The 14,814-nt window shown below is 40.6% G+C and overlaps 2 long non-coding RNA genes across 3 annotated transcripts in view; one reads left to right on the top strand and one right to left on the bottom strand.

The window, feature by feature from the left end:
* The window catches only part of LOC108593038 (uncharacterized), a 66,703-nt gene that overhangs the window by 2,143 nt on the left and 49,746 nt on the right, over window positions 1-14,814 (top strand). The gene's annotated exons all lie outside the window — the stretch shown is intronic.
* Window positions 4,341-7,503, bottom strand: LOC144578370 (uncharacterized). Its single transcript, XR_013524003.1, has 2 exons — window positions 7,426-7,503; window positions 4,341-6,825 (listed from the first exon to the last, which is right to left on the bottom strand). It is a non-coding gene; the product is annotated as an uncharacterized LOC144578370 (long non-coding RNA).

The raw sequence follows: 14,814 nt of genomic DNA, 5'->3' as shown, positions 1-14,814 counted from the left end.
GGCAGAGCACCAAACTGCTCTCACACTTGTTGGTTGGGGGAACCCTATTTCACTTAATACCAATGAAATTGTGAACATTAATTTTTGTTGTTTGTTTTTAATTGTACTTTAGGTTCTAGGGTACATGTGCAGATCATGTAGGATAGTTGCATAGGTACACACATGGCAATGTGGTTTGCTACCTTCATCCCCCATCAGGTACATCTGGCATTTCTCCCTATGTTATCCCTCCCCAACTTCCCCACCCCACCACTGTCCATCCTTTGCTCCGCCCCCCCGCACCAACCAACCCCAGTGTGTGATGCTCCCCTCCCTGTGTCCATGTGTTCTCATTGTTCAACACCCACCTATGAGTGAGAACTTGCTGTGTTAGATTTTTTGTTCTTGTGTCAGTTTATTGAGAATTATAGTTTCCAGATTCATCCATGTCCCTGCAAAGGACACAAACTCATCATTTTTTATGGCTGCATAGTATTCCATGGCGTATATGTGCCACATTTTCCTTGTCCAGTCTATTATCAATGGGCATTGGCGTTGGTTCCAGGTCTTTGCTATTGTAAACAGTGCCGCAATGAACATACGTGTGCATGTGTCTTTATAATGGAATGATTTATAATCCTTTAGGTATATACCCAGTAATGGGATTGCTGGGTCAAATGGAATTTCTATTTCTAGGTCCTTGAGGAAGCACTACACTGTCTTCCACAATGATTGCACTAGTTTACACTCCCACCTGAAGTATTGGATGCGAGATTGAAATAATCACTAAGACAAAGTATGCCAAATTGCAGGGTCTTTTTTGCCAGTGACCGGTCTTTATTGCTTTTTTAGAAAAAAGCAAGCAATATACATTCTTTAAAGCAAGCTAGCAATTTTGTTTACAAAAGCCAAAGTCAACAGTTATTACAAAAAAATAAGACAGTACAACTTATTTTTTTAAAAAAAACAGCTTTGTCTTATAAAATGACATTGCTCAAGCTCTAACTCTAAGCCCGCTATAGCACACACCAACAGTGTAAAACTGTTCCTATTTCTCCACATCCTCTCCAGCATCTGTTGTCTCCAGATTTTTTAATGATCGCTATTCTAACTGGAGTGAGATGGTATCTCAATGTGGTTTTGATTTGCATTTCTCTAATAATCAGTGATGAAGAGCATTTTTTCATATGTTTGTTGGCCTCATATATGTTTTCTTTTGAAAAATGTCTGTTCATATCCTTCTCCCACTTTTGGATGGGTTTGTTTGTTTTTTTCTTGTAAATCTGTTTTAGTTCTTTGTAAATTCTGGATATTAGCCCTTTGTCAGATGGGTAGATTGCAAAAAAAATTTTTTTTTTGCTGTACAGAAGCTCTGGAGTTTAATTAGGTCCTATTTGTCTATTTTGGCTTTTGTTGCCAATGCTTTTGGTGTTTGGGTCATGAAGTCCTTGCCTATGCCTATGTCCTGAATGGTTTTGCCTAGGTTTTCTTCTAGGGTTTTTATGGTGTTAGGTCTTATGTTTAAGTCTTTAATCCATCTGGAGTTAATTTTAGTGTAAGGTGTCAGGAAGTGGTCCAGTTTCTGCTTTCTGCACACCGCTAGCTAGTTTTCCCAACACCGTTTATTAAACAGGGAATCCTTTCCCCATTGATTGTTTTTGTCAGGTTTGTCAAAGATCAGATGATTGTAGATGTGTGGCATTGCCTCCAGGGCCTCTGTTCTGTTCCATCGGTCTGTATCTCTGTTTTGGTACCAGTACCAAGCTGTTTTGATTACTGTAGTCTTGTAGTACAGTTTGAAATCAGGTAGCGTGATGCATCCAGCTTTGTTTTTTTGCTTAGTATTGTCTTGGCTATGCGGGCTCTCCTTTGGTTCCATATGAAGTTTAAGGTGGTTTTTTTCCAGTTCTGTGAAGAAGGTCATTGATAGTTTGATGGGGATAGCATTGAATCTATAAGTTACTTTTGGCAGTATGGCCATTTTCACGATATTGATTCTTCCTAACCATGTACATGGAATTTTTCTCCATTTGTTTGTGTCTTCTCTTATTTCCTTGAGCAGTGGTTTGTAGTTCTCCTTGAAGAGGTCCTTTACATCCTTTGTTAGTTGTATTCCTAGGCATTTTATTCTCTTTGTAGCAATTGTGAATGGGAGTTTGCTCATGATTTGGCTCTCTCTTTGTCTGTTATTGGTGTATAGAAATGCTTGTGATTTCTGCACATTGATTTTTGTATCCTGAGACTTTGCTGAAGTTGCTTATCAGTTTAAGGAGATTTTGGACTGAGATGATTGGGTTTTCTAAATATACAATCATGTCATCTTGCAAATAGAGACAATTTGACTTCTTTTTTCCTAATCGAATACTCTTTATTTTTTTTTTAATTGCCTAATTGCTCTGGCTAGAACTTCCAATACTATATTGAATAGGAGTGGTGAGAGAGGGCATCCTTGTCTAGTGCCAGATTTCAAAGGGAATTCTTCCAGTTTTTGCCCATTCAGTACGATATTGGCTGTAGGTGTGTCATAAATAGCTTTTATTATTTTGAGATATGTTCCTTTGATACCTAGTTTATTGAGAGTTTTTAGCATAAAGGGCTGTTGAATTTTGTCGAAGGCCTTCTCTGCATCTATTGAGATAATCATGTGGTTTTTGTCTTTGGTTCTGTTTATGTGGTGGATTATGTTTATAGACTTGCATATGTTGAGCCAGCCTTGCATCTCTGGAATGAAGCTTACTTGATCATGTTGGGTAAGCGTTTTGATGTGCTGTTGCAATCAGTTTGCCAGTATTTTATTGAAGAATTTTGCATTGATGTTCATCGTGGATGTTGGCCTGTAATTTTCTTTTTTGTTGAGTCTCTGCCAGGTTTTGGTATCAGGATGATGTTCATCTGATAAAATGATTTGGGAAGGATTCCCTCTTTTTTGATTGTTTGAAATAGTTTCAGAAGGAATGGTACCAGCTCTTCTTTGTATGTCTGGTAGAATTCTGCTTTGAACCCATCTGGACCTGCACTTATTTGATTGGTAGGCTATTAATTGCTGCTTCAACTTCAGCCCTTATTATTGGTCTATTCAAGGTGTCAACTTCTTCCTGATTTAGGCTTGGGAGGGTGCAAGTGTCCAGGAATTTATCCATTTCTTCCAGGTTTACTGGTTTATGTGCATAAAGTTTTTAGTAGTAATCTCTGTTTGTAGTTTGTATTTCTATGGTATCGGTGGTATCCCCTTTATTGTTTTTTATTACATCTATTTGATTCTTCTTCCTTTTCTTTTTTATTGATCTGGCTAGCAGTCTGTCTATTTTGTTGATCTTTTCAAAAATCCAGCTCCTGGATTTATTGATTTTTTTGAAGGATTTTTTTGTGTCTCTATCTCCTTCAGTTCTGCACTGATCTTAGTTATTTCTTGTCTTCTGCTAGCCTTTGAGCTTTTTTGATCTTGCTCCTCTTGCTCTTTCAATTTTGATGATAGAGCATCAATTTTAGATCTTTCCTCGCTTCTCATGTGGTCATTTCTTGCTATAAATTTCCCTCTAGATACTGTTTTAAATATGTCCCAGAGATTTTGGTATGTCGTGTTTTCATTCTCGTTGGTTTCAAAGAACATCTTTATTTCTGCCTTCATTTCATTGTTTATCCAGTCAACACTCAGGAGCAGGTTATTCAGTTTCCATGAAGTTGTGCGGTTCTGAGTTAATTTCTTAATTCTGAGTTCTAATTTGATTTCCCTGTGGTCTGAGAGACTGTTATGATTTCTATTCTTTTGCATTTACTGAGGAGTGATTTACTTCCAATTATGTGGTCAGTTTTAGTATAGGTGCAATGCAGTGCTGAGAAGATTGTATATTCCGTGGATTTAGGGTAGAGATTTCTGTAGATGTCTATTAGGTCTGCTTGGTCCAGATCTGAGTTCAAGTCCTGGATATCCTTGTTAATTTCTGTCTCATTGATCTGTCTAATATTGACAGTGGAGTGTTAAAGTCTCCCACTATTATTGTGTGGGAGTCTAATTCTCTTTGTAGGTCATTAAGAACTTGCTTTATGTACCTGGGTGCTCCTGTATTAGGTGTGTATATATTTAGGATTGTTAGCTCTTCTTGATGCATTGATCATTTTACCATTATGTAATGCCCTTGGCTCTTTTGATCTTTGTTGGTTTAAAGTCCATTTTATCAGAGACTAGAATTGTAACTCCTGCTTTTTTCTGCTCTCCATTTGCTTGATAAATCTTCGTCCATCCCTTTATTTTAAGCCTATGTGTGTCCTTGCACGTGAGATGGGTTTCCTGAATACAACACAATGGGTCTCGACTTTTTATTCAATTTGCCAATCTGTGTCTTTTCATTGTGGCATTTATCCCATTTCCTTTTTTTTTTTTTTTTTTTTTTTTGAGACAGAGTCTTGCTCTGTCACCCAGGCTGGAGTGCAATGGCACACTCTTGGCTCATCGCAACCTCCACCTCCTGGGTTCAAGCAATTTTTATTCCTCAGTCTCTCAAGTAGCTGGGATTATAGGTGTGCACCACCACGCCTGGCTAATTTTTGGATTTTTAAGTAGAGACAGGGTTTCACTACGTTGGTCAGGCTGGTCTTGAACCCCTGACCTCGTGATCCACCTGCCTCAGCCTCCCAAAGTGCTGGAATTACAGGCATGAGCCACCACACCTGGCTCCCATTTACATTTAAGGTTAATATTGTTATGTATGAATTTGATCTTGCCATTTTGATGCTAGCTGGATGTTTTGCCTGTTAGTTGATGCATTTTTTTTCATTGTGTCGATGGTCTTTACCATTTGGTACATTTCTGCAGTGGCTGGTACTGGTTGTTCCATTCCTTGTTTAGTGCTTCTTTCAGGAGCTCTTGTAAGGCAGGCCTGGTGGTGATGAAATCTCTCAGCAACTGCTTGTCCATAAAGAATTTTCTTTCTCCTTTGCTTATGAAGCTTAGTGTGGCTGGATATAAAATTCTAGGTTGAAAGTTCTTTTCTTTAAGGATGTTGAATATTGGCCCCCACTCTCTTCTGGCTTGTAAGGTTTCTGTGGAGAGATCCGCTGTGAGTCTGATGGGCTTCCCTTTGTGGATAACCAGACGTTTCTCTCTGGCTGCCCTTAGCATTTTTTCCTTCTTTTCAACCCTGGTGAATCTGATGATTATGTGCCTTGGGGTTGCTCTTCTTAAGGAATATCTTTGTGGTGTTCTCTATATTTCCTAGACTTGAATGGCCTGGCTTGCTAGGTTGGGAAAGTTCTCCTGGATAATATCTTGAAGAGTGTTTTCCAGCTTGGATTCATTCTCTTCGTCTCATTCAGGTACACCTATCAAACGTAGCTTAGGTCTTTTCACATAATCCCATATTTCTTGGAGGCTTTGTTCATTTATTTTCACTCCTTTTTCTCTATTCTTTGCTTCTTATTTCATTGAGTTGATCTTCAATCTCTGATATCCTTTCTTCTGCTTGGTGGATTCAGCTACTGAAACTTGTGTATGCTTCGCGAAGTTCTCGTGCTATGTTTTTCAGCTCCATTAAGTCATTTATATTCTTCTCTAAGCTGTTTATTCTAGTTAGCATCTCATCTAACCTTTTTACTAGGTTCTTAGTTACTTTGCATTGGATTAGCACATGTTCTTTTAGCTCTGAGAAGTTTGTTATTACCCACCTTCTGAAGCCTGTTTCTGTAAATTCATCAGATTCATTCTGCATCCATATTTGATCCGTAGCTGGTGAGGAGTTGTGATCCTTTAGAGGAGGAGAGGCATTCTGGTTTTTGGTGTTTTCATCCTTTTTGAGCTGGTTTCTTCCCATCTTAGTGGCTTTATCTACCTGTGGTCTTTGTGGTTGGTGACTTTCAGATGGGGTCTCTGAGTGGACATGCTTTTTGTTGATGATGAAGTTATTTCTTTCTGTTTCTTAGTTTTCCTTCTAATACTCAGACCCCTCTGCTGCAGCACTGCTGGAGGTCCACTCCAGACCCTGCTTGCCTGGGGATCACCCACAGAGGCTGCAGAATGGTAAGGGTTGCTGCCGGTTTCTTCTTCTGTTATCTTCATCTCAGAAGGGTACCTGCCAGATGTTGGCCTGATCTCTCCTTTATGAGGTATCTCTTTGGGTATATAGGATTTGGGGAGCTGCTTGAGGAGACAGTCTGTCCCTTATAGGAGCTCAAATGCTGTGCTGGGAGCTCTGTTGTTCCATGCAGAGCTGCTGGGCAGGTACTTTTAAGTCTGCTGCAGTGGAACGCATAACCGCCTCTTTTCCCAGGTGCTCTGTCCTAGGAAGGTTGGCTTTATAAGTTCCTGTCATGCTGCCTTTTTTCATAGAAGCCCTGTCCCATACAGAGTAGTCTAGTCGCAATCTGCTAGCAGAGGCATTGCTGAGCTGCCACAGGCTCCACCCAGCTGCTGTGTGGACTACCTGGGTAGTGGCGGTTACCCTTCCCCACACTGAGCTGGACCGTCCTGGGAACAGCTTCCCTTGCTGCGAAACTCAATCCAGAGCATTTCAGATTGCTTGTTTTGTGGGGGTGAGCTCAGTACCCACTGAGCCAGATCGCTTGGCTCCCCGTCTCTGTCTGCTCCGTTTCAGTTGAATGGGTGGCTCTGTCTCCCAGGCGTTCCAGGAGCCAGTTGAAATGGCAGCTAAGATTTGTGTGAGTTTCTGTGTGCCAACCTGGCACCAGCTGAAACCACTGTGCTGAAAACTCATGGCGCTTTTCGGCCTGGGAATCTCCTGGTCTGTGGGCAGTGAAAATTTGTTTGGAAATTCAGTGGGCACTCACCCTCTGCATTGTTCTTGCTGGGAACTGCACTCTGGAGCTGTTCCTATTCGGCCATCTTGGATCCTCCTAGTTGAACATTAATTTTATTAAACTTCAACCATTAGGTATGTTAACCTAAAAGAAGAAACTGAGGCAAAATTAACATAGGGATATATTTGGCTGAAAGTTGAGGACAGCTGCCCGGGACACACTTCTAAGTTGCTTTGGGCTATGCTGTGGATAACAAGGAAGAAGCTGAAGTTTTAAAAGAAAAAAAGACTAATTAGGAGAAAGGGGTGATTACAAAAGTTGTTTTTCAGGAAGCCATGAAGTTTCATTGGCTTACAGAAATAACATTGATTAATGATTGGCTAAACATTGTAGGATAATAGAGTAGGAGTTATGGTGTCCAACATGTGGCATTTTATGACTACCTGGCACCAGTTAGTCAAGAAAATGCACATAGCAAGTGGCTTCAAGAGGTATTTTTGGCCAGGCATGGTGGCTCATGCCCATAATCCCAGCACTTTGGGAGGCTGAGGCAAGTGGATCACGAGGTCAGGAATGCTAGACCAGCCTGACCAACATGGTGAAACCCTATATCTACTAAAAACACAAAGATTAGCCTGGTGTGGTGGCATGCATCTGCAATCCCAGCTACTCAGAAGGCTGAGGCAGGAGACTCACTTGAACTAGGGAGGCAGAGGTTGCAGTGAGCCGAGATCACACCATTGCATTCCAGCCTGGATAACAAGAGTGGAACTCTGTCAAAAAAAAAAAAAAAAAAAAGAGGAGTTTTGTAGCTTATGGTTGGAGTGAGATGTGACTGCTGTTTCATTCCAGTGCCCTTCTAGTCCTGATCATTTAAAAGGGCTCATCTTTCTCACATATAAAGTTTCTTTTTTTTCTCAAGTACATGTAATTTTAAGTAGCTGCTCTTTTCACAACTTAACATTTTGCTTTGAAAGAACAAATGACAAATTATGGCAATTCAGATTAAGTATTTGTCATTTTCTTGAAAATGAACAAAGTCATTCTGTCCCTTCAAAGAAAACAACTGTTAGTATTTATTGTCAATGATAAAATTCAACCTTTAAATAAAAAATGAATTTTGGAAAACTTGTATCTACCACCGTGAACTTGACAGCTCTCCAACTCTTGAGACTTTTCTACAGAAAAAATATTAGTAACAAATGGATTTTAGATAATGCAATATGTCAATACATGGAAGATTTGCATAATTCAGTGAAACAGGATTTTCTCTGGGAGATAGAATGAAATAAAAGAAACACAAAAGAAAAGAAACTATTTTCAAATGATCAATGCAGATATTACAAAATACATTCGAAGTACAGTTAAATTGCTGGGCACGATGGCTCATGCCTATAATCCCAGCACGTTTGGAGTCTGAGGTGGGTGGATCACTTGGGGTCAGGAGTTCAAGACTAGCCTGGCCAATGTGGTGAAACTCCATTGCTACTAAAAATACAAAAAAAAAAAAAATTAGCAACTTGGGAGGCTGAGGCAGGAGAATCGCTTGAACCCAGGAGGTTGAGGTTGCAGTGAGCTGAGATCGTACCACTGCACTCCAGGCTGGGTGACAAAGCAAGACTCTGTCTTAAACACACACACACATACACACATACACACACACACACATACACACACACACACACATACACACAGTACAAATTAAACCAATGAATTTTCATATGACAGAATATAAAAATCTCATTGATATGAATTCAGATTCTACATTTCAGCCAACCTTTGAGACACTGTCACTGGTAAAGAAGAATGTCCATAATTATCTGAAAAGGTTATTAAAATTTTTTCTTTTTTCAACATCTGTTTAAAGCCAGATTTTCATAATATAGTTCAACCAAGACAATATAGATATCACAATAGACAAATACAGAAACAGATATAAGACTTAAACAGTCTTCATTGTGAGGGGTCACGGTGGGAGTGAGATAGGCCTTCTGGGTTGTGTTGGAGTTGGGTGAGGCCGGTAACCATCAGTTTTCCCCCACTTCCCCCAACAATGTGCAGGACACAGCGGAGACAGCCATAATCCTCCTGGGAACATAACTTTATTGACCTGGGAACCACACCCGCTTCCCCCACATAAGCCACAGCAAACTCCACCCAAGGAGAGTCTGAGCTCAGAGAAGCCTAGCCATACCCCCATCTGATGGTTCTTCCTTACCCACCCTAGTAGCTAAAGGCAAAGGGCCTATATTATTGGGAGTTCTAGGGCCCCACCCACTGCCAGATACTCCCTGTACTACCACAGCTGATGCTCTCTTGAAAGCACCACCTCCTTGCAGGAGACCAACCAGCATAAAAATAGTGCATTAAACAACCAGAACTAAGGATACTCACAGAGTCCATTTTACCCCTCTGCCACCTCTACTGGAGCAGGTGCTGGTATGGATGGCTGAGAGACCTGCAGACAGTTCACATCATAGAACTCTATGCAGACCACCCCCAGTACCAGCCCATAGCATGGTAGACCTGCTGGGTGGCTAGATCCAGAAGAGAGATAACAATTACTACAGCTCGACTCTCAGGAAGCCACAGGTCTAGGGAAAGGGGGAGAGTACTACATCAAGGAAACATCCTGTGGGAAAAAAGAATCTGAATAGCAGCCTTGAGCTCTAGATCTTCCCTCTGACATACCCTACCCAAATCAGAAGAAACCAAAAAAACAATTCTGGCAATATGACAAAATGAGGTTTTTTAACACCCTCAAAAAAATCACACTAGCTTACCAGCAATGGATCCAAACCAAGAAGAAATCCCTGATTTACCTGAAAAAAAATTCATAAGGTCCGTTATTAAGCTAATCAAGAAGGCACCAGAGAAAGGTAAAGTCCAATTTAAGGAAATCAAAAAAATGATATAAGAAATGAGGGGAGAAATCTTCAGTGAAATAGCATAAATAAAAAACAATTACAACTTCAGGAAATAAAGGGTGCACTTAGAGAAACGCAAGATGTTCTGGAAACTCTCAGCAATAGAATTTGAGCAAGCAGAAGAAAGAATTTCAGAGCTCAAAGATGAGGTTTTTGAATTCACCCAATCCAACAAAGATAAAAAAGAATAAGAAAAAATCAACAAAGCCTCCAAGAAGTTTGGGATTACGTTAAGTGACCAAACCTAAGAATAATTGGCATTCCTAAGGAAGACGAGAATTCTAAAAGTTTGGAAAACATCTAGAGGAATAATCAAGGAAAACTTCTCTGGCCTTGCTAGAGAACTAGACATTCAAATACAAGAAGCTCAAAGAACATCTGGGAAATCCATTGCAAAAAGATCCTCACCTAGGCACACTGTCATCAGGTTATCTAAAAATAAGGCAGAGGAAAGAATCTTAAGATCTGTGAGACCAAAGCACCAGGTAAACTATAAAGGAAAACCTATTAGATTAACAGCAGATTTCTCAGCAGAAACTGTACAAGCTAGAAGGGATTGGGGCCCTATCTTCAGCCTCCTTAAACAAAACACTTATCAGCAAGGAATTTTGCATCCAGTGAAACCAGACTTCATAAATGAACGAAACATACTCTTCTTCAGACAAACAAATGTTGAGAGAATTAGCCACTACTAGGCCAGCACTACAAGAACTGTTTAAAGGAGCTCTAAATCTTCAAACAAATCCTGGAAATACATCAAAACATAACCTCTTTAAAACATAAATTTTGGCCGGGGGCGATGGCTCACTCCTGTAATCCCAGCACTTTGGGAGGCCGAGGAGGGTGGATCACAAGTCAAGAGATCGAGACCATCCTGGTCAACATGGTGAAACCCTGTCTCTACTAAAAATACAAAAAAATTATCTAGGCATGGTGGTGCCCAGATAATCACAGCTACTCACGAGGCTGAGGCAGGAGAATTGCCTGAAACCAGGAGGTGGAGGTTGCGGTGAGCTGAGAGCGCGCCATTGCACTCCAGCCTGGGTAACAAGAGCGAAACTCTGTCTCAAAGAAAAAAAAAAACATAAATTTTGGCCAGGTGTGTTGGCTCCCACCTGTAATCCCAGCACTTTGGGAGGCTGAGGCAGGTGGATCATGAGTTCAAGAGACCATCCTGGCCAACACGGTGAAACCCCGTCTCTATTAAAAAATCTAAAATGCTAAAAAGTTAAAGAAAAGAAAACATAAATTTTACAGAACCTATAAAACAAAAATACAATAAAGCCAAGCATGGTGGCTCACACCTGTAATCCCAGCACTTTGGGAGGCCAAGGTGGGCAGATAACTTGAAGCTAGGAGTTCAAGACCAGCCTGGCTAACATGCTGAAACCTCATCTTTACTGAAAAATACAGGCCAGGAGCTGTGGCTCATGTGTGTAATCCCAGCACTTTGGGAGGCCAAGGCAGGCAGATAACCTGAGGTCACGAGTTCAAGACCAGCCTGGCCAGCATGGTGAAACCCCATCTCTACTAAAAATACAAAATTAGCCAGGCATGGTGGCACATGCCTGTAATCTCAGCTACTTGGGAGGCTGAGGCCGGAGAATTGCTTGAGCCTGGGAGCCAGAGGTTGTAGTGAGCCAAAATTGCACCACTGCACTCCAACCTGGGTGATAGAGTGAGACTCCATCTCAAAAAAAAAAAAATATGAGAATTGGCTGGGTGTGATGGTGCATGCCTGCAATCCCAGCTACTTGAGAGGCTGAGGCAGGAGCATCGCTTGAACTTGGGAGGCAGAGGTTGCAGTGAGCAAAGATTGTGCCACTGCATTCCAGCCTGGATGACAGAGCAAGACTCTATCTCAAAAAAAAAAAAAAAATCCTATATGGGCAACAAATAGCACAATGAATGCAATAGTACCTCACATTTCAATACTAATATCGAATGTAAGTGGCCTAAATGCTCTACTTAAAAGATACAGAATTGCAGAATGGATAAGAATTCACCAACCAACTATCTGCTGCCTTCAAGAGACTCACCTAAAAGATAAATTTCACATAAACTAAAGGTAACGGGTTGGGTAAAGATACTCCATGCAAATGGACACCAAAAGTGAGCAGGAGTAGCTATTCTTATATTTGACAAAACAAACTTTAAAGCAACAGCAGTTAAAAAAGACAAAAAGAGATATAATGATAAAATGCCTTGTCCAACAGGAAAATATCACAATCCTAAATATATATGCACCTTACACTGGAGCTTCCAAATTGTTATAAAACAGTTACTACTAGACCTAAAAAATGAGATAGACAGCAACATAGTAATAGTGGGGGCCATCAATATTCCTCTGACAGCACGAGACAGGTCATCAAGACAGGAAATTAACAAAGAAACAAAGGACTTAAACTGTATCCTAGAACAAACAGACTTAAAAGATATTTAGAGAACATTCTACCTTGTAACTGCAGAATATACATTCTATTCATCAGCACGTGGAACTTTCTCCAAGATAGACCATATGATAGGCCACAAAACAAGTCTCAATAAATTTAAGAAAACTGAAATTATGTCAAGTACTCTCCCAGACCATAGTGAAATAAAACAGAGAATCAACTCCATTTTAGTATTTTGCTGGTAGATCTAGTTGTTTCAGCAACATTTGTTGAAAATACTGTTTTCCCCCCCAATGAATCATCTGACACTATTGTTAAAAATCAATTAACTATATGTTTGGGTTTATTTTTGGCCTCTCAGTTCTATTCTTTTGGTCTATATGTCTATCCTTATGCCAGAACTACACTGTCTTGACTGTTACAGTTTTGTAATAGGTTTGAAAGTGAGATCCCAGCACTTTGGGAGACCAAGGCAGGCAGAACACTTGAGTCCAGGAGTTCGAGACCAGCTTGGGCAACTTGGTGAAAACCCATCTCTAAAAAAAGGTACCAAAAGATTAGCCAGGCATGGTGGTGTATGCCTATAGTCCCAGCTACTTGGGCGGCTGAGGTAGGAAGATCACCTGTGTTTCAGAGGTTGAGGCTACAGTGAGCTGTGATTGTGCCACTGCATTCCTGCCTGGACAGCAGAGTGAAACCGTGTCTGAGAGAGAGAGAGAGAGAGAGAGAGAGAGAGAGAGAGAGAGAGAGAGAGAGAACGTTGTGAGAAGTATGAGTTCTCCGAGTTTGTTATTCATTTTCCAAGATTGTTTTGCCTAATTTGGGTCCCTTTAGGTTTCCAGCTGGACTTTTTTTTTTTTTTTTTTAAAGACAGGGTTTCACCATGTTGACCAGGATGGTCTTGAACTCCTGACTTCAGGTGATCTGCCTGCCTCAGCCTCCCAAAGTACTGAGATTACAGGTGTGAGCCACCACGCCCAGCCTTTTTTATTTTTTTTTAATATATAAATTTTAAATGCCCTGTGTAGATGCAGCAGCCACTTCTCAGGAATGTGCACCTGGTGCTGGCAAATCTGCTTTTCCCTTTTTTTTTTTTTTTTAAAAGACAGGGTTTCACCATGTTGGCCAGGGTGGTCTCGAACTCCTGACCTCAGGTAAGGAGTTCGTTCTGTCACCCAGGCTGGAGTGCAGTGGCACAATCTTGGCTCACTGCAACCTCCATCTCCTGGGTTCAAATGATTCTCCTGCCTCAGCCTCCCAAGTAGCTCGGACTACAGGTGTGCGCCACCATGCCTGAATAATTTTTGTATTTTTAGCAAGATGTTTTATCAGAGGGTGATATGGTTAGGTCACTGTTTTTAGAAGATAAGTCAGGTAGCAATGTACAGTGTGGTTTGGGTGAGTCTCTGGGCTAGGATATATGTTAAAAGGCATAGCAAGGTAGCAATTTAGCAAGAGTTGATAATAACTGGGCACTTTCACGGTTCTGATATTATCCAACTTTCTTCTTTTTTCTCTCTCTCTTACTTCATACCAAATCTTCACCTAGAACATTTTCTTGAAGTTATTTCTTTAGAACTTCATTTCTCAAGGGAGAGTAACCAGTTTATATCACTTAATTTTTTTAACGTCTTAAGTTTGCTCATTTGTTAAATTTTTTTAAGGTAACAAAGACTGCACTATGGCAATATGTTTATATATATATATTTTGAGATGGAGTTTTGCTCTTGTTGCCCAGGCTGGAGTGCAATGGTGCGATTTTCTCACTGCAACCTCCACCTCCCAGGTCCAAGCTATTTTCCTGCCTCAGCCTCTCAAGTAGCTGGGATTACAAGCATCTGCCACCACGCCCTAGTTACTTTGTATTTTTAGTAGAGATAGGGTTTCTCCATGTTGGTCATGCTGGTCTCAAACTCCTGACCTCAGATGATCCACCTGCCTCGGCCTCCCAAGGTGCTGGGATTACAGGTGTGAGCCACTGTGCCTAGCCTGTCCACAATATTGTTAATCACTTGTATTAGGTCTTTTTCCATTCAAAGTTATGGAAACTCAGGTCACACTCCTTAAGTGGGTGAAAAATAAAAAGTTCAGAAGTAAAATTAGGTTCAGATATGGGGATTGAGGATCAGATAATATAAGCAAGATTCCATCTCTCTCTCGCCATCCAGCTCTCAGCAGACAACTACACATGATATACCAAGACTCATAACCTACCTGCAGGAAGAGTGTATCTTCCCTGGTAGCTCTAAATCTAAGGGAAACTGTTAATGGCCTGGCTTGAGTCAAATGGCTTTCCCTGAGTCAAAATCAATCATTGCGGTTAAATGGGTAGAAGACATTGCTGTTAGTGCTGGAGTGGGGGAAGAAACTTACCTGACAAGGTAAGCTCCACATAGAAATATATGCAATGCATTCCCCCTATGAAAGAGGTTTTCTGATAGCAGAAGAAGGGGAGAGACACACATGACAGACAACAGATGGCCACTCTATCAAGCCTGTCTGGACACTCAACTAAAGAATTACTGGCCTGGTCCTAGATAATGTTTAACAAAGCTGTCCAATTCCTAGTGGAGAAAAAGTAGGGATGGTATATTTATTTATGTTTTTAAGCCAGCATCTAAAAAGAAACTGTTCTGCTTTTTAACCCCAGTGAAAATCACTAGTAAAGTTGCTACCTACAAATCATGGATTGTATAAAAGCATTATATAATAGAAAAATTTTAATAGGATTATTTTCAAATTCAACATCACTATAATAAGACAAC

Source organism: Callithrix jacchus, chromosome 11 (genome assembly GCF_049354715.1).
Source record: "Callithrix jacchus isolate 240 chromosome 11, calJac240_pri, whole genome shotgun sequence".
Taxonomy (NCBI): Eukaryota; Metazoa; Chordata; class Mammalia; order Primates; family Cebidae; genus Callithrix; species Callithrix jacchus.
The sequence above is the reverse complement of the archived record's forward strand: the minus strand, read 5'-3'. Positions and strand labels throughout refer to the sequence as shown.